This window comes from Salvelinus fontinalis, chromosome 8, assembly GCF_029448725.1.
Source record: "Salvelinus fontinalis isolate EN_2023a chromosome 8, ASM2944872v1, whole genome shotgun sequence".
NCBI classification, from domain to species: domain Eukaryota; kingdom Metazoa; phylum Chordata; class Actinopteri; order Salmoniformes; family Salmonidae; genus Salvelinus; species Salvelinus fontinalis.
Window position 1 is genome coordinate 3,937,864 of NC_074672.1, and position 19,543 is coordinate 3,957,406.

The window sequence follows — 19,543 nt, forward strand, 5'->3', positions numbered from 1 at the left end:
AAGAGCTCACAAAGAGAAAGAGCTGCAAAATGTTAACAGAACAACAAACACAGCAGAAGTTATTACTGCTCAGTCTGTATCTGAAACCAAAATGGCAGGTTTTGTTTGTCTGAACAGGCTGCATGCCTGGGTTTTGTGGAGAATGCAATTAAGAGTGAGAGACGAGGACGTGGATGACAGAGAAAATAAATGACTTTCAATGAGAAAACAAAACTCACAAGCGTTGATGTAACATGTTCGAAACCTCAGTCACCCTCTCTTTCCCTAGCTTAAAATAACAACCGTTGTTCTCTACGGAAATATCCTCATAGTTCCGTTTCTATTGTAGGCAGAATCTTCAAAGAACCAATTTTAATGTCAATTTTAATTAATTTCAATTTTAATGCATTAAAATGTGACCGACTTGATGCGCTCTTATGCTGCAAAATTTGAAGTTTTAAAAGTAGAGAATCTGTATAGAAATTGTATATCATAAACTACAGTTGAGGAACAATGGGAAAGTTATTCCGGACGAAAAAATGGGTGGAATTGATCTGACAACTGGATGGTTCACATTCTCAAAAAATTCCCCTACATTTGGACTCTTGACCAAGTCCCTTAACCCCACAACATGCTCTCCATCCAGGGGTGCTGCACTGCAGCTTGAACCTGTAATTGTCTCAACTGTATGTGTGCTGTTTGGGGGGTGGGTTGAGAATGGAGCAGAAGGCACACATATTGTTGTTCGCTATAACTAATGGAATAGTTGCATTGTATTCAGCGTTGACGTGGGGCATTGTTCAATCAAAGAGATGCCTCCCTGGGCCACCAGTGCACATTTCTAAACAATTTTTGCATATAATGACCATACATTTAAAAAACTATGCTGGTATTATTTTGTCCATTATTTAATTGTTTATTAAATTATATTATTATCAAATATAATTTAATAGTAGTAGCCACAATTGATAAATGGCACCATGTAGGGTTCTATATGGAATCATTTTGGGTCAGGGAAGAAGAACCTCTAGGGTTCTTATTGAAGAACCCTATAAAATGGTTCTATATATAACTTTTAGGGGTTCCAAATATGAAGCAAGCAATAGAACCCTTTTAGGTTCTATCAGGAACCTTTTCTTCTAAGAGTGTAGGTCAAACATTTGCAAAGTATGTCAGCCTTAGCTATGCTAACAGCAGATAAGACTTGCCTAACCATGAAATAGCTTAATGTCCATACATACAAAAGATAGCCTATCTATGTCCACAGTGCTTGCTTTTTGAACTTCCATGTGTCATCATCCATCTTATCATCTATCCAGTCTAGCGATACTGGCTCAGGTGAAGGAAATACGCATTTTATATAAAAATAGAATATATCCACGACAGTCAGACATGTTCCCTGTCTCGGCAGGCGCGGCGGAAGAGATGGGAAGGCGTGTCTCACTGCATATCTGACGGGAATCAGAAGGCTTTGTTAAGCTCTGGCTCCCCTCTGAATTGATGGACAACCGTCTAACAGGCTACCAAATATACACAGCAGCAGCAGTTTTCTATCAGTATTCAGCACCCCGTTCGCTTGTATACCAGCTCATGGTATGATGTACTTGAGCCTGGTGTGCGTCACTGGCGGGAATGTGCGAGAGACCTGGGAACCAGCGGGTCATCTCGACAAAGGGGCTACATTTAAATGCATCTAAAGCCTGCTGTGCCACGAGCAGAATGCTTTAAGTGCCGAAATGCTTCGAAGTCGCTGTGTATTTTTATACAAAAGACACTTACAAAAAACTATTAGCTACTATCTCAATACTTATGTTCTCAAAGTAGGTGTCGCATTCACCAGACACTTCCACCTATGCACAATTATGCCTGGGGTCAAGGTTACATGGTAGGCTACTTATGGATATTGAAAAAAGCTCCCAGGAGCTCAAGCATTGTGAGAAGCAGGTTTATCCTGTGGTTGTTTGTATCTGGCAATTGTGTGTGTGTGGGAGGGAGAGAGAGAGAGAGACAGAGAAAATAGACATGTTCTTGTGCCCTTTCTCAGTAATGTGTTTTCTAACCTGACGGGGGGCAGTGTGCAGGCCTTGGGCTGGTGGCTGGTGCTGGCCAAAGACTTCCTACGAAGACGACTCCCACCAATCAGGTCTGAGTGGTGGACCCTGGCCACTGTAGGCGACTGGCGGAGGCTGGTTAGTGTCCGGGACTTGGCCAATAAAGGCCTCTGCAGCTTCCTCTCCAAAGACCTGGTGGTGTGACGAATCAATAACAGATAATCAGTAATATAACAATACAATAATATGGTCTTTCAGCAAACACTCCTATAGCCACTTAGATGAATAGATACTATATGGGCGGCAGGCAGCCTTGAGGTTAGATTGAGGGTGAGTAAGGTAAATTCACATGCTGGTCAGGAAGTTTTAAGTCCCACATAATTGTGTTCAAGTGTGTGAACTCTGCGTGTAACACATCTGGTATCAGGATAAATAAAAAGCAAGGTCTGCTAACTTTCTTTAATTGTGTTTAATTACCGCAAGCAATGAATGGCAAATGCAATTTTCGTATATACGGGTTCGCTGTATCACCGCGCAGGGTAAACAGGGAACTGGCAGGAAGGACGTAGACAGCTGTTCTTATACCGCGATGACGTAGTTCCAACGCGTCTTTTGGCCTATCACAGTAGAGGCTGGGCGCGGTTTAGACTTTGCCCCACCTTTGCTGGCCCTCGGACTTGTCCAAGCCCCTTGGAGCTTTAGATTTTGGGTAGATTAGCTCCGTCTTGTGTCTCCCCTTGATTCTTCACTCAAACAATTCCTAATATGGTACTGAACAGTCTCCCAACCTCCCTGGTTGGCCTAGAGTGATGCACCCCTCCCCTCTCCAGACTGACCACAGCTTTTATGGCCTGTGTTGGTCAGTCCTTACACACCTACACACACACCCATCTGTATTGTTTGTGTGTAACAAAACAATATTCATCTTCAAACAATATGCTAACAGGCTATAGTGCATAAAGATAAATCCTAACAAGTGTTCATCATACAAGATTTTAACTAGCTAGATAAGCTAGCTAATGTTGCTAATAATAAAGTTATCTACCTTGCTTAACATTGACAATATGGTCAAACTAGCTACAATATTAACATTACCAACATTATCAGTTTGTAAATGTCAAAAACGGATTTGTCATTTTTAGGTTGAAAAGATAAAGTTCAGTTGATGATATGTCACAACTCGGCAGCTCTGGTAACAAAATGATTTCTGACTTTCCGACTTCTAACTACAACATGGAGGGTCGTTCAAGTGATACCTCCCAGTCGTAATCTCGTATTTCCGATAAATCCAACACCACATGAACTCCCCATTTATCCCAATTGCTACGTACTTATAAATGTCCAACGCAGACATTTTTATCTCAATTTCAAATTATTTCTTTGTAACAATTTATGGCCCAATGCATCAGTTTTTTTTTATCTGCTTATCAAATCATTTCTGGGTAAAAATGAAGTACCTTACTGTGATTATTTTCAATCAAAATGGTCCAAAGGAATCAACAGTAGCTTGCCTAGTTAAATCAAGGTTAAATAAATAAAAAATAAAAAAAATTGCTTCTAAGGAAGAGCAATTTCTCAAGCAAGAATTTTGCTAGGACTATCTAGGAGTGGTTTGAGTGGGGAGGGGAAAACTGAAAACTAGCTGTTATTGGCAGAGAGGTTTGGAACTCTGTCTTATTGGTATATTAACTAATTGGTGATATCACCAGGCATGGCTAAATGTCACCAGCCAGGTGATGTCACCAGGCAGGCCAAAACTCCATCCTACCAAAACAAGCTGAAATTTGAGGTGGTCACAGATCAGAAAAACAGTCAGTATCTGGTGTGACCACCATTTGCCTCATGGAAAGCAACACATGTCCATCGCATAGAGTTGATTAGGCTGTTGAGTGTGGCCTGTGGAATGTTGTCCCACTCCTCTTCAATGGCTGTGCGAAGTTGCTGGATATTGGTGGGAACCGGGACACGCTGTCGTACACGTTGATCAAGAGCATCCCAAACTTGCTCAATGGGTGACATGTCTGGTGAGTATGCAGGCCATGGAAGAACTGGGACATTTTCAGCTTCCAGGAATTGTGTGCAGATCCTTGTGAAATGGGGCTGTGCATTATCATGCTGAAACATGAGGTGATGGAGGCGGATGAATGGCACGATAATGGGCCTCAGGATCTTGTCATGGTAGCTCTGTGCATTCAAATTGCCATAGGTAAAATGCTATTGTGTTTGTTGTCCATAGCTTATGCCTGCCATACCATAACCCAACTGCCACCATGGGGCACTCTGTTTACAATGTTGACATCAGCAAACCGCTCACCCACACGTCTGCCATCTGCCCAGTACAGTTGAAACCGGGATTCATCCATGAAGAGCACACTTCTCCATCGAAGGTGAGCATTTGCCCACAGAAGTCGGTTACAACACCGAACTGCAGTCAGGTCAAGATCCTGGTGAGAACAACGATCACGCAGATGAGCTTAAAACTGAGACTGTTTCTGACAGTTTGTGCAACAATTATTTGGTTGTGCAAACCCACAGTTTCATCAGCTGTCCGGGTGGCTGGTCTCAGATGATCCTGCAGGTGAAGAAGCAGGATGTGGAGGTCCTGGGCTGGCGTGGTTACACATGGTCTGTGGTTGTGAGGCCGGTAGGATGTCCTACCAAATTCTCTAAAACGACATTGGAGGTGGCTTATGGTAGAGAAATTAACATTAAATTCTCTGGCAACAACTCTGGTAGACATTCCTGCAGTCGGCATGACAATTGCACGCTTCCTCAAAACTTGTGTTGTGTGACAGAACCGCATACTTTAGAGTGGCATTTTATAGTCCCCAGCACAAGGTGCACCTGATCATGCTGTTTAAATCAGCTTCTTGATATGCCACACCTGTCATGGTTACCATGTTCTCAGAATTTAAGATATGAATGTTCTAGACATGTTTCATATGAACATAATCATGGGCTGAAATCGCTGCCAAAGGTGCTTCAACAAAGAACTGAGTAAAGGTTCTGAATACTTATGTAGATGTAATATTTCATTTTTTTTTTTTTTTTTAAGTATTCCTAAAAAGCTGTTTTTGCTTTGTCATTATGGGGTATTGTGTGTAGATTGATGAGGAAAAACATCTATTTAATCAATTTTTGAAAAAGTCAAGGGGTCTGAATAATTTCCAAATGTACTGTATATAAGGTACTCTGCTGTCATTGACTGCTAGACCAGAAACAGTCAGAAGTTGCACACTTGACACAATCGAGGTAATTTTTTTGTTTCGTACAAAAAAAAGAATTGTCGTGGTAAAAAAAAAAGCGAGACATTTTTTGGTGCATTTGGGGAAAATGGAATTATAAGCTTCACTCCAGTAAGAAGAGGCGCACTGAAGGTTCATTTCAATTAATTGGCTATGGCCTCACGCTACTCTTCCAGCTCAGCCAACTTTCTTTGGCAGTTTTTCAGCCTTGGGTAAATTTTCACTTGTTGTATTGTCCAGCTCCAGCTTATCAGGAGGAGAGGAGGTTAGCTAGCTAGCTTTAGCCTTCAAAATTGTTCGAAAAACTTGTCAATTATCAACTGACTGGCTTTCTTGATGTATATACTATTCTCTCTGGTATGCAATTGGGTTTCCGCTCAGGTTATGGATGTGTCACTGCAACCTTAAAGGTCCTCAATGATGGCACCATTGCCCTTGATTTTAAGCAATGTACTGCTATTTTTCTTGACTTGGCCAAAGCTTTTGATACGGTAGACTATTCCATTCTTGTGGGCCGGCTAAGGAGTATTGGTGTCTCTTAGCGGACTTTGGCAAAGAGTGCAGTGTATAAAGTCAGATGCTTATTTATAAAACCCTCTTAGGCCTCACTCCCCCCAATCTGAGATATCTACTGCAGCCCTCATCCTCCACATACAACACCCGTAAGTTTCCCTGCATTAAAGTCCCTAGCTACTTGGAGCGCCGCCTCTGGGTGAGAGTTTTCATTCAATGCTGTCTTAGTGCCAGCCTCTGACTTTGGTGGTATGTAAACAGTTACAAAAAATACAGATGAAAACTCTCTTGGTAGATAGTGTGGTCTACAGCTTATCATGAGATACTGTACCTCAGGCGAGCAATAGTTCAAGACTTCCTTCGATATCGTGCACCAGCTGTTGTTTACAAAAATACATGGCTCGCCGCCCCTTGTCTTACCAGACGCCGCTGTTCTATCCTGCCGGTGCAGTGTAAAACCAGCCAGCTGTATATTGATAGTGTTGTCGTTCAGCCACAACTCCATGAAGCATAAGATATAACAGTTTTTAATGTCCAGTTGGTAGTTTAATCTTGAGCGTAGGTCATCTATTTTATTCTCCAAAGATTGCACGTTTGCTAGCAGAATGGAAGGAAGTGGGGGTTTATTCGATCTTTTAGGAATTCTCAGAAAGCAGCCTGCCCTTTGGCCCCTTTTTCTCCGCCTCCTCTTCACGCAAATCACAGGAATTTGTCATGTGTTGCTGCCTTGCTGTTGTTGTCTTAGGTCTCTCTTTATGTAGTGTTGTGTTGTCTCTCTTGTCGTGATGTGTGTGTCCTATATTTTATTTTTATTTTTATCCCAGCCCCCGTCCCTGCGGGAGGCTTTTTGCCTTTTGATAGGTCGTCATTGTAAATAAGAATTTGTTCTTAACTGACTTGCCAAGTTAAATAAAGGTTAAATCAAATTAAAATAATGCTTTCTTCTTATTGCTCATGGGCATAAGAAGAAAGCACCGAATGACTTGGGAAATCCAGCTTCAGCTTAATTAATTGTGAAATAAATTAAAGCCTCACCAGCTAGCTTCTTCGGGATCGGTATCCTGTCCACTAGACGGTTGAGCTAATGTAGGCTAATGTGATTAGCATGAGGTTGTAAGTAACAATAACATTTCCCAGGACATAGACATATCTGATACTGGCAGAAAGCTTAAATTCTTTTTAATATAACTGCACACTCCAATTTACAGTAGCTATTAGAGTGAAATAATAGCATGCTATTGTTTGAGGAGTGCACAGTTTTGAACAGGAAAAGTTATGAATAAACAAATGAGGCACATTTGGGCAGTCTTGATACAAAAGTTTGAACAGAAATGCAATGGTTCATTGGATCAGTCTAAAAAAAACTTTGCACAGTCACTCCTGCCATCTCGTGGCCAAAATCTAAATTGCACCTGGCCTGGAATAATACATTATGGCCTTTCTCTTGCATTTCAAAGATGGTACAAAAAAAATACAAAAGATCGGTTGGTTTTTCTTTGTATTTTCTTTTACCAGATCTATTGTGTTATATTCTCCTATATTCCTTTCACATTTCCACAAACGTCAAAGTGTTTCCTTTCAAATTGTACCAAGAATATGCATGTCCTTGCTTCAGGGTCTGAGCTACAGGCAGTTAGATTTTGTGTATGTCATTTTAGGAGAAAATTGGGAAAAAAGGGTCAAATCCTTATTAAGAAAATATTTACTCAATAAACCAAATAAAAAAATGCAATAATTAACACAATAAATGAACATGGCTTTATACAGGGGTACCCCCTCTACCGAGTCAATGTGCGGGTTACAGGTTAGTCGAGGTAATTTGTACATGTAGGTAGGGGTATAGTGACTATGCATAGATAATAAACAGCGAATAGCAGCAGTATGAAATCAAAGGGGGGTTGTGTCAATGTAAATATTCCGAGTGGCCATTTGTTCAACAGTCTTATGGCATGGGGGTAGAAGCTGTTAAGGAGCCTTTTGGAGCTAGACTTGGCGCTCCGGTACCACTTGCTGTGCGGTAGCAGAGAGAACAGTCTATGACTTGGGTGACTGGAGTTTTTGACAATTTTTTGGGCCTTCCTCTGACACCGCCAAGTATATAGGTCCTGGATGGAAGGAAGCTTGGCGGTGATGCAACCAGTCAGGATGCTCTCGATGGTGCAACTGTAGAACTTTTTAAAGGTTTTGAGGACCCATGCCAAATCCTTTCAGTCTCCTGAGGGGGAAAAGGTGTTGTCGTCACAACTGTCTTGGTGTGTTTGGACCATGATAGTTTGTTGGTGATGTGGAATTTGAAACTCTCGACTTGCTCCACTACAGCCCCGTTGATGTTAATGGGGGCCCGTTCGGCCCTCCTTTTCCTGTAGTCCACGATCAGCTCCTTTGTCTTGCTCACATTGAGGGAGAGGTTGTTGTTCTGGCACCACACTGTCAGGTCTCTGACCTCCTCCCTATAGGCTGTCTCATCATTGTCGGTGATCAGGCCTACCACCGTTGTGTTGTCAGCAAAGTTAATGATGGTGTTAGAGTCGTGCTTGGCCACGCATTCGTGGGAGAACAGGGAGTACAGGAGGGGCAAGCGTAGCGGACGTGTTGTTGCCTACACTTACCACCTGGGGGTGGCCCGTCAGGTAGTCCAGGATCCAAATCAAATCAAATCAAATGTTATTAGTCACATGCGCCGAATTCAACAGGTGTAGACCTTACAGTGAAATGCTTACTTACGAGCCCCTAACCAACAATGCAGTTTAAAAAAAATTATAATAAATACAAATAAGAATATGAAATAAAATTAAAAAAATATTAAAGAGCAGCAGTAAATTAACAGTACACATCCTGGTAATCCGTCTGGTCCTGCGGCCTTGTGAATGTTGACCTGTTTAAAGGTCTTGCTCACATCGGCTACCGAGAGCGTTATCACACAGTCATCCAGAACAGCTGGTGCTCTCGCGCATGCTTCAGTGTTGCTTGCCTTCAGTGTCGCTTGTCTGGTAGGCTCGTGTCACTGGGCAGCTCGTGTCTGGGTTTCCCTTTGTAGTCCGTAATAGTTTTCAAGCCCTGCCACATCCGACGAACGTCAGAGCCGGTGTAGTAGGATTCAATCTTAATTGAATGATGATGGTACATCTGAGGGCATAGCGGGATTTCTTATAAGCATCCAGATTAGTGTGCCGCTCCTTGAAAGTGGCAGCTCTAGCCTTTAGCTCGATGAGGATGTTGCCTGTAATCCATGGCTTCTGGTTGGGATAAGTACATACGGTAAGTGTGGGGACGACGTCGTCGTCGATGCACTTATTGATGAAGCCGATGATTGAGGTGGTATACTCCTCAATGCCATTGGATGAATCCCGGAACATATTCCAGTCTGTGCTAGCAAAACAGTCCTGTAGCGTAGCATCCGTGTCATCTGACCACTTCCGTATTGAGCAAGTCACTGCTACTTCCTGCTTTAGTTTTTGCTTGAAAGCAGGAATAAGGAGGATATAATTATGGTCAGATTTGCCAAATGGAGGGTGGGGGAGAGCTTTGTATGAAGACAGTCGCCGTGAGGAGCGTGGGACCAGTCAGGCACCATGTTTTGCGGAGATACGCAATGTGTCTCCAGTGCGCATCCACAGCCCGGTACGTTCTGTGCCAGCTCCTCGCACTTGCCGTGCGAAAGTGAGCACCCAGCCAGGACAAATTGTGCCAGCTCTATGCTCCAGACCTCCAGTGCGTCTCCACGGTCCAGTATATCCTGCGCCGGCTCTACGCACTGTGTCCCCAGCGCGCCTTCACAGTCCAGTACGCCCTGTGCCTCCTCCCCGCACTCGCCCTGAGGTGCATGTCACCAGCCCGGTGCCACCTGTACCGGCCCCACGCATCAGGCCTCCAGTGCGCCTCCCCAGTCCAGAGCTTCCGGCGACAGTCCCCAGTCCAGAGCTTCCGGCGACAGTCCCCAGTCCAGAGCTGGAAGAATTAGACCAAGGTGCAGCGTGGTAAGTGTACATCTTTCTTTATTTGATGAACACCAAAAAAACAAATATATATAAACAAACGTAACGTTCTGCAGGCTACACAGTAACTATACAAACTCAAGATCCGACAAACTCAGATGGAAAACAGGCTGCCTAAGTATGATCCCCAATCAGAGACAACGATAGACAGCTGCCTCTGATTGGGAACCATACCCGGCCAACAAAGAAATAGAACATATATTGCTCACCCTATGCACACCCTGACCCAACCAAAATAGAGAATAAAAAGGATCTCAAAGGTCAGCGCATGACACACATGTTCAAATTACCTTCACCGTACAGAACAACTTTGGGGGGGGGGGGGGACGTACCTTAGTTTTCAAAACCTCCCACAATTACTCTCCCCATGTCAAGTCCATTTAACTCATGAGATTCAATTTCTTGCTCAAAGCCATGAGCGGGCCTGTGGCTGTGATGTTTGCCTCCTTCTAAGGCTGTTCTGAAGACTGGCTGTAGTGTCTATTTTTTTTATTTGAAGTGTTAACTATAACCTGGGTGTCCTCTTTAGCCTGTCTACAAGGCTTGCCACTAAATGCGCCTTGGTTCGGGCATGTTCAAAACCTTTTTTCTTACGGCTCTGTTGCTGTTGTTTTTTACGCCTGCGGCATAGGATATTAAATTACTGTGGATTCCACCCACTCTATTACTAGTTTAATCCCACCAGCTGTTTCTAGACCTAAGCTCACTACCTTTTTGCATGTTGTACAGCCCAACTTGGAATTTTGCATGACAAGCCAGGGGTTATACGTTTGCTTGTTCTTGAACTGCAAATTGCACCTGCTCCTTGCACTTCATCGGTGGATGCATTGCCCCCCTCCCCCCCCAGCTCCCCGTCTCCTGCTGAGTCTGACTCTGCTAGTGGAGGTGCCGGTGGTGATGTTGAACTGGAGGGATTAGCATCTTTGCTAGCTAAGGCATCGCCATTGGGAGCAGTTTGCCCCTCACTCCTCTCCTCTGGCACTGACAGTTCTCTGGCTCGTTCTGGGTTCGATTCAACATATTTCTGTGGATTTTAAAAAAAAATATCAAAATCGATTGCCTTTTCTTATCCATTTATAATGTGACTTTCCAACAATTCAAATTCAGTTGGGAGACGACTAGACTGGGCTACGTGACGTGATTAAGTAGGGACCTCTTCACCAGCTGACCACCATTACCAAGACCTGTGTCAAGATCAGTTAATTACCCCACACCTCAATATACAAATAAGAGAGCAGGTCTGGAATCAGTGTGGCAGGATAGGATGATTACACAGAAAGATCACCGCGCTTTACATGATGGTCTTTCTGGGGGGCGGGAGAAATAACGAGGAGGCAACTTGATTTAACGCTGATCGCTTTTATTACAATGTCTACAGTGCGAACAGTTAAACAATTAATAAATCATGCCGCGAGAGGTGCCGGATCTGGGCATAGGTGCCGGAACAAACAAAGTCAAATCTGAGAGGTGCCGGATCCTGCCGGCTCAAATGAAGCACTGGCGGCAGGGACTAGGAGACAAGTCAGGATCGACGGAAGAGATGAACGGAGCAAAGTACAGAGAGATCCTTGATGAAAACCTGCTCCAGAGTGCTCAGGACCTCAGACTGGGGCGAAGGTTCACCTTCCAACAGGACGACAACCCTAAGCACTCAGCCAAGACAACGCAGGAGTCTCTGAATTTCCTTGAGTGGCCCAGCTAGAGCCCGGACTTGAACCCAGCTGTGCAGCAACGCTCCCCATCAAACCTGACAGAGCTTGAGAGGATCTGCAGAGAAGAATGGGAGAAACTCTCCAAATACAAGTGTGCCAAGCTCGTAGTGTCATACCCAAGAAGACTCGAGGGTGTAATCGCTGCCAAAGGTGCTTCAACAAAGTACTGAGTAAAGGGTCTGAACTTATGTAAATGTGATATTTCAGTTTTTATTTGTAATGTATTTGCAAACACTTCTAAAACCTGTTTTTGCTTTGTCATTATGGGTATGTAGATTGATGAAGGAAAAAAACAATTTTAATACATTTTAGAATAAGGATGTAATGTAACAACATTTGGAAAAAGTCAAGGGTTCTGAATAATTTCCGAATGGACTGTGTGTGTGTGTGTGTGTGTGTGTGTGTGTGTGTGTGTGTGTGTGTGTGTGTGTGTGTGTGTGTGTGTGTGTGTGTGTGTGTGTGTGTGTGTGTGTGTGTGTGTGTACAATACCGGTCAAAGTTTGGACACACATACTCATTCCAGGGTTATTCTTTATTTTTTATTACTTTCTACATTGTAGAATAAGAGTGAAGTCATCAAAACTATGAAATAACACATATAAAATCACGTAGTAACCAAAAAAGTGTTCCTTCAAGACTGTTGTAAAAGCATTCCAGGTGAAGCTGGTTGAGAGAATGCCAAGTGTGTGCAAAGCTGTCATCAAGGCAAAGGGTGACTACTTGGAATAATTTGAAATATAAAATATATTTTTATTTGTTACACTTTTTTTGGTTACTACATGATTCCATTTGTTATTTCATAGTTTTGATGTCTTCACTATTATTCTAAAATGTAGAAAATAGTAAAAACAAAGAAAAACTCTATAATGAGTAGGTGTGTCCAAACTTTTGACTGGTACTGTATATCATTTTTTAATACTCTGGACTCGGACACTACTCACCCTAATATTTCTGTACTTTCACTTTTAGATTTGTTTGTATTGTTAGATATTGCTGCACTGTTGGAACTAGGAACATAAGCATTTCGCTACACCAGCAATAACATCTGCTAAATATGTGTATGTGACCAATACAATTAGATTTCATTTGAAACTCAGAAACACACACAAACAAACACACACAGACACACACTCACAAACAGACCCCTGGATTTCCTTTTTCCTCCAAGCAGCTAGCCTAAACTCTCTCCTGGATTTATTGTAGAGGCTGTCACTTCCACGTGTGCTGACGAAAAGCATCCCTTTCCTGACTAGCCGGGTCACACGTAAACCCAATATAACATTCGTATGTAAAATATTTGGCTTCATGAACCATGCCATTCTAGACTTCATAGCCAATGTAAGTAGAGTTATTTTGTAGTGAGAATGGACTTGTAAACTCTCTGTAGTATAATAGTTTAATAGAAGTTCCACGCAGGACTCCCTTAACCAATTTGCCATGCGCTTTTTCCCGTGGCATTGTCATGACAACAGTGTGCACATAGAACTGCTGGCCTTTGAAGACCATACACACAATAAAATCCGAAATAAATTATTGCTGTGTTTTGTTGTTTGGTCTAAAAAACATTGGAGCAATGGCTACATTTTAAATGTATGAAAAGCGAGGCATAGCTATAGCTCTGGATTGTCGAACAAGTTCACTGTCTTTCCAAGTGACAAGCACAATAAAGAACGTTCAAATCCGATTTCATCACATACCTTCTTTACAAAGAGGTCTTCCAATCCAAGTAGCTAACTCCAGACCATTTTAGAATGTTCGTTTATGTAGTCTACTTTACAGAAGCCGAAAGATTCTAGGACTGTTATTCAAAAGACTGTACAAGTCAAATAAATAGCCACTGTAGAATAGCTGTTATATTAGTCCCAAAAAAGTACATTTAACATAACCGACATGTGAAAATCAACAGTCTAACTTTCTCAGCACAGTATATCCCGCTATTCTTGAGGCCACCTTTCACCCCTGAACGTGTTTAATTCCCACAACTCAGGGTCACCATATGCACATGATCTCAAACCCTTATTTAAATATTTTAATTACCTTGCCCACGGTGCCATTTCTAGTATTGAGAGAGGGTCAAGAGATGTACGTCAGATTATTTATAGTTCAAAATGCTTAATTAATGTAGAATTCATATTATAGCCCCTGTTCAATCTCTCTCGCGGTACACTTTATTAAAGTCATAACTCTGACGAACATAAATAATTGTTTTGTAACGGCTTTCTTCCATAGGTGAAGGAGAGGACCAAAGTGCAGCGCGGCTAGTGTTCAACATGTTTAATAAAAGAACAAGTGAAACACTACAAACAACATACAAAATAACAAATGTGCAAAACCGATACAGACCTATCTGGTGCAGAACACAAACACAGAGACAGGTAACAAACACCCACAAAATCCCAACACAAAACAAGACTCCTATATATGATTCTCAATCAGGGACAACGATTACCATCTGCCTCTGATTGAGAACCATATTAGGCTGGACATAGAAACAGACAAACTAGACACACAACATAGAATTCCCACCCAGCTCACGTCCTGACCAACTAAACACATACAAAACAACAGAAAACAGGTCAGGAACGTGACAGAACCCCCCCCCCCCCCCCTCAAGGTGCGAACTCCGGGCGCACCCCTAAAACTCAAGGGGAGGGTCTGGGTGGGCATCTGTCCGCGGTGGCGGCTCCGGCGCAGGACGAGGACACCACTCCACCACTGTCTTTGTCCCCCTCCTTAGCGTCCTTTGAGTGGCGACCCTCGCCCACGACCTAGGCCTAAGAATCCTCCCCAAGGCCCCCACATGATTTAGGAGGTAGCTCAGGACAGAGAGGTAGCTCAGGACAGAGAGGTAGCTCAGGACAGAGAGGCAGCTCAGGACAGAGATGCAGCTCCGGACTGAGTGGCAGCTCCGGACTGAGTGGCAGCTCCGGACTGAGTGGCAGCTCCGGACTGAGTGGCAGCTCCGGACTGAGTGGCAGCTCATGACTGAGTGGCAGCTCATGACTGAGTGGCAGCTCATGACTGAGTGGCAGCTCATGACTGAGTGGCAGCTCATGACTGAGTGGCAGCTCATGACTGAGTGGCAGCTCATGACTGAGTGGCAGCTCATGACTGTAGGGCAGCTCATGACTGTAGGGCAGCTCATGACTGTAGGGCAGCTCTGGCAGCTCCTGACTGGCTGGCAGCTCATGACTGTAGGGCAGCTCATGACTGTAGGGCAGCTCATGACTGTAGGGCAGCTCTGGCAGCTCCTGACTGGCTGGCAGCTCATGACTGTAGGGCAGCTCTGGCGGCTCCTGACTGGCTGGCGTCTCTGGCGGCTCCTGACTGGCTGGCGTCTCTGGCGGCTCCTGACTGGCTGGCGTCTCTGGCGGCTCCTGACTGGCTGGCGTCTCTGGCGGCTCCTGACTGGCTGGCGTCTCTGGCGGCTCCTGACTGGCTGGCGTCTCTGGCGGCTCCTGACTGGCTGGCGTCTCTGGCGGCTCCTGACTGGCTGGCGTCTCTGGCGGCTCCTGACTGGCTGGCGTCTCTGGCGGCTCCTGACTGGCTGGCGTCTCTGGCGGCTCCTGACTGGCTGGCGTCTCTGGCGGCTCCTGACTGGCTGGCGTCTCTGGCGGCTCCTGACTGGCTGGCGTCTCTGGCGGCTCCTGACTGGCTGGCGTCTCTGGCGGCTCCTGACTGGCTGGCGTCTCTGGCGGCTCCTGACTGGCTGGCGTCTCTGGCGGCTCCTGACTGGCTGGCGTCTCTGGCGGCTCCTGACTGGCTGGCGTCTCTGGCGGCTCCTGACTGGCTGGCGTCTCTGGCGGCTCCTGACTGGCTGGCGTCTCTGGCGGCTCCTGACTGGCTGGCGTCTCTGGCGGCTCCTGACTGGCGGGCGTCTCTGGCGGCTCCTGACTGGCGGGCGTCTCTGGCGGCTCCTGACTGGCGGGCGTCTCTGGCGGCTCCTGACTGGCGGGCGTCTCTGGCGGCTCCTGACTGGCGGGCGTCTCTGGCGGCTCCTGACTGGCGGGCGTCTCTGGCGGCTCCTGACTGGCGGGCGTCTCTGGCGGCTCCTGACTGGCGGGCGTCTCTGGCGGCTCCTGACTGGCGGGCGTCTCTGGCGGCTCCTGACTGGCGGGCGTCTCTGGCGGCTCCTGACTGGCGGGCGTCTCTGGCGGCTCCTGACTGGCGGGCGTCTCTGGCGGCTCCTGACTGGCGGGCGGCTCTGGCGGCTCGGGACAGACGGGCGGCTCAGATGGCTCGTGGCAGACGGATGGCTCAGATGGCGCTGGGCAGACGGATGGCTCAGATGGCGCTGGGCAGACGGATGGCTCAGATGGCGCTGGGCAGACGGATGGCTCAGATGGCGCTGGGCAGACGGATGGCTCAGATGGCGCTGGGCAGACGGATGGCTCAGATGGCGCTGGGCAGACGGATGGCTCAGACGGCGCTGGGCAGACGGATGACTCTGGCCGGCTGAGACGCACAATAGGCCTGATGCGTGGTGCCGGAACTGGAGGTACCGGGCTGAGGGCACGCACCTCAGGGCGAGTGCGGGGAGGAGGAACAGGGCTCTGGAGATGCACTGGAAGCCTGGTGCGTGGTGTAGGCACTGGTGGTACTGGGCTGGGGGCGTGAAGGTGGCGCCGGATATACCGGACCGTGAAGGAGGACACGCGCTCTTGAGCACCGAGCCTCTCCAACCTTACCAGGTTGAATGGTCCCCGTAGCCCTGCCAGTGCGGCGAGGTGGAATAACCCGCACTGGGCTATGCAGGCGAACCGGGGACACCACCTGTAAGGCTGGTGCCATGTACGCCGGCCCGAGGAGACGTACTGGAGGCCAGATACGTTGGGCCGGCTTCATGACATCCGGCTCGATGCCCAACCTAGCCCTCCCAGTGCGGCAAGGTGGAATAGCCCGCACTGGGCTAAGCACGCGTACTGGGGACACCGTGCGCTTTACCGCATAACACGGTGTCTGACCAGTACGACGCCCTCTCACTCCACGGTAAGCCCGGGGAGTTGGCTCAGGTATCCAACCCGGCTTCGCCACACTCCCCTTTAGCCCCCCCCCCCAAGAAATTTTTGGGTGAGCCTCTCGGGTTTCCAGCCACTCTGCCTTGCAAGCGCCTCATAATGCCGCCTCTCCGCTTTTGATGCCTCCAGCTCCGCTTTGGGACGGCGACACTCCTCTGGCTCTGCCCAGGTTCCTTCTCCGTCCAGAATCTCCTCCCATGTCCATTCCTCCTTGTACTGCTGCTGCTGCTGTTGCTGCTGCCCGTTGCCACGCTGCTTGGTCCGGGTTTGGTGGGTGTTTCTGTAACGGCTTTCTTCCATAGGTGAAGGAGAGGACCAAAGTGCAGCGCGGCTAGTGTTCAACATGTTTAATAAAAGAACAAGTGAAACACTACAAACAACATACAAAATAACAAATGTGCAAAACCGATACAGACCTATCTGGTGCAGAACACAAACACAGAGACAGGTAACAAACACCCACAAAATCCCAACACAAAACAAGCCTCCTATATATGATTCTCAATCAGGGACAACGATTACCATCTGCCTCTGATTGAGAACCATATTAGGCTGGACATAGAAACAGACAAACTAGACACACAACATAGAATTCCCACCCAGCTCACGTCCTGACCAACTAAACACATACAAAACAACAGAAAACAGGTCAGGAACGTGACATGTTTGAACTCTCCATGGTTCAGACACACCGAGTGACATGTCAATGCAAAAGCTTTGTGCAGTAGTTTATGCAAGGCATTTCTTTGGTATATGATGCTATTAACCTTTTCCCAGATTTTGGCAAATGTTGATAGCTTAGAATACCCTGCATTATTGATGTATATAAACTGTTTATGTTAGATGTCCTCTAATATATTGTAAAAACAAATACATAATATGAAACATGTGGCACTGCGTAGGCCTAATAAAGTATAAACTACACCCACGAACATTAAGTCTACCCCAAGCATACTCCAATGTTTGCATATTTTGCATTACTCATCTCATATGTATATACTGTATTCTATCCTATTCTACTGTATAGGCCTATGCCGCTCTGACATTGCTCATACAAATACTCCTATATTCTTAATTCCATTCCTTTACTTTAGATTGTGTGTATTGTTAGATATTACTTGTTAGATATTACTGCACTGTTGGAGCTAGAAACACAAGCATTTCATGCAATAACATCTGCTAAACACGTGTCTGTGACAAATACAATTTGATTAGATTTGTTTTGAAAAATATGACGCTAAGAAATTCAAAGTTAAAGTTATGCTCTGTTTAGGTTTTTCTTGTAGAGGCTATATGTTCATCTTGCCAGAACGGAAGTCCCTTCTGCTGGAAAAAAAAGTTGTTCTATTGTATTCTATATGCATTTACTGAGTTGGGAAAAGCCTTGTATTTCTTAAATCTAATGTCCTTTACCCACCAGATCAGTTGTTTTTTTCGAAAGGTGCACGTTTGCGTAGTGCCGCTAGATGACAGCAAATGTCTGCAAAATAATAAGATTAGGCGGGACAATTTATTTTGGCTTGTTTCTGCGACGCTGTTATATTCATATAACATACAATAAATGGAATAGAAACAATGGAAAATAAAATAAATTCTACATTTGACTGGTATTCATAAAACATGTGTTTGTTGTTGATTGTTTTGCGTGCATATTGATAGGTTGTGTAAACTGTTGTTGCTTAATAAATTAGATGTAGGCTACCTGTATCAATAGTCATATAGAATAAAATAAAATGTAAAACAAGAATAAGTGATATCAGTATGCATAATGTGCTTAATACAATAATAGAAAACCATATTTTTGAGATATAAATTGATTTATTTGTCTTTAATAAACAATTTCAGAAAATATACAGTGCTATTTTTTTAAATAAAAGGTTGTCAATTTCAACTGATAACAGTTGTGTAAAACAATTACAATAGATTTGCAGTGCACCCTGGGAAACGTAGTTCTTATGGCCATATTCCCGAATGAATTATACGCATACTGAACTTGCTTTGGCCCCTTGGAGATTCCCTTCCTGGAGTGTTTGATGTAACGTAGGCTACATGGTGACTGCATTCAGTACCTAACCTAACTCAATGAATGATAAATGAGAGCTAGTAAAACAAATAGCTCAAGGATGCACTGGAGTGAGAAGGTAATATTGAACAATGTACTGTCGTCGGCAGCTAACGCTCGCCAAAGTGCAATTTCTGAGAACTTCTCATTTGGCTAATACAGAAAAGTAAACACGTTCGAAAATCAAGAAAGGACCAGCTTGTCCTCAACCTTACATCACCAGTTACGTGTTTTGAGGTAAGAATCCTTTCGACATAGATTGTAGAATCAGAAATAGAAAGCCTGTGACATTATCGATTATGTCAATATATATTCGCGGTATACGGTTGTCTTTGTTTACAATTGTCCCCCGGCTTCCTTGTCTCCCGCTGTCCCGCGTCATCCCAGTATGTGATTTCTTGTTGTTACATTGTAGATAAACTGACAAACTCGTGCTGCTTTCTTGTGGAACTTTGTTGCGAGTTGTTTTATTTTGCCGCGGTAGGAACATGATGACAGTTGAACTAGCCATTGCTCTCTAGCTAACCCTCATGGCTGTGAGCAACATAGGATATGGTTAGACTGACTGTCTGTCTGCCTGCCCTGTATGGCAAGTCTAGCATGCCATAGAGAAGAGTAGAATAGACTAGCCTGTAATTCATTCTTAAATGCTAAATGGAACTAAAATATGACATGGCCTATGGAAGAAACGTTGTCAAATAAATGACTGTAATGCTTTCCCAATCTATATGTGTCTTGCACTTTAAAAGTGATGTTTAAAGACTGCTCTGTAGCCATAATACTTTGTCTACTGAAAGCAGCTTTCTGGTTGTGTGCTTGGGAGATGAGGATTGAAAGCACTCCTTGCTTTAGGGAACATGAAAATCATATTGATGTCATTTGCCTCACTGGGTGGGGACAGATTGTGCTTTCGTTTGTGACTACTGAATGAACAAAATCTCTGGCTGGCACTGACTCTCTCTTTCTCT

At 45.0% G+C, this 19,543-nt stretch overlaps 1 protein-coding gene across 1 annotated transcript in view; it reads left to right on the forward strand.

Annotated features, from left to right (window-relative positions):
- The first annotated feature begins 18,498 nt into the window (after positions 1–18,498).
- LOC129860391 (calpain-15-like) overlaps positions 18,499–19,543 on the forward strand; it is an 87,741-nt gene continuing 86,696 nt past the window's right edge. Inside the window, exon 1 of the mRNA XM_055930760.1 lies at positions 18,499–18,812. The gene's annotated coding sequence lies outside the window, so the exon portion shown is untranslated. The remainder of the gene's footprint in view (positions 18,813–19,543) is intronic.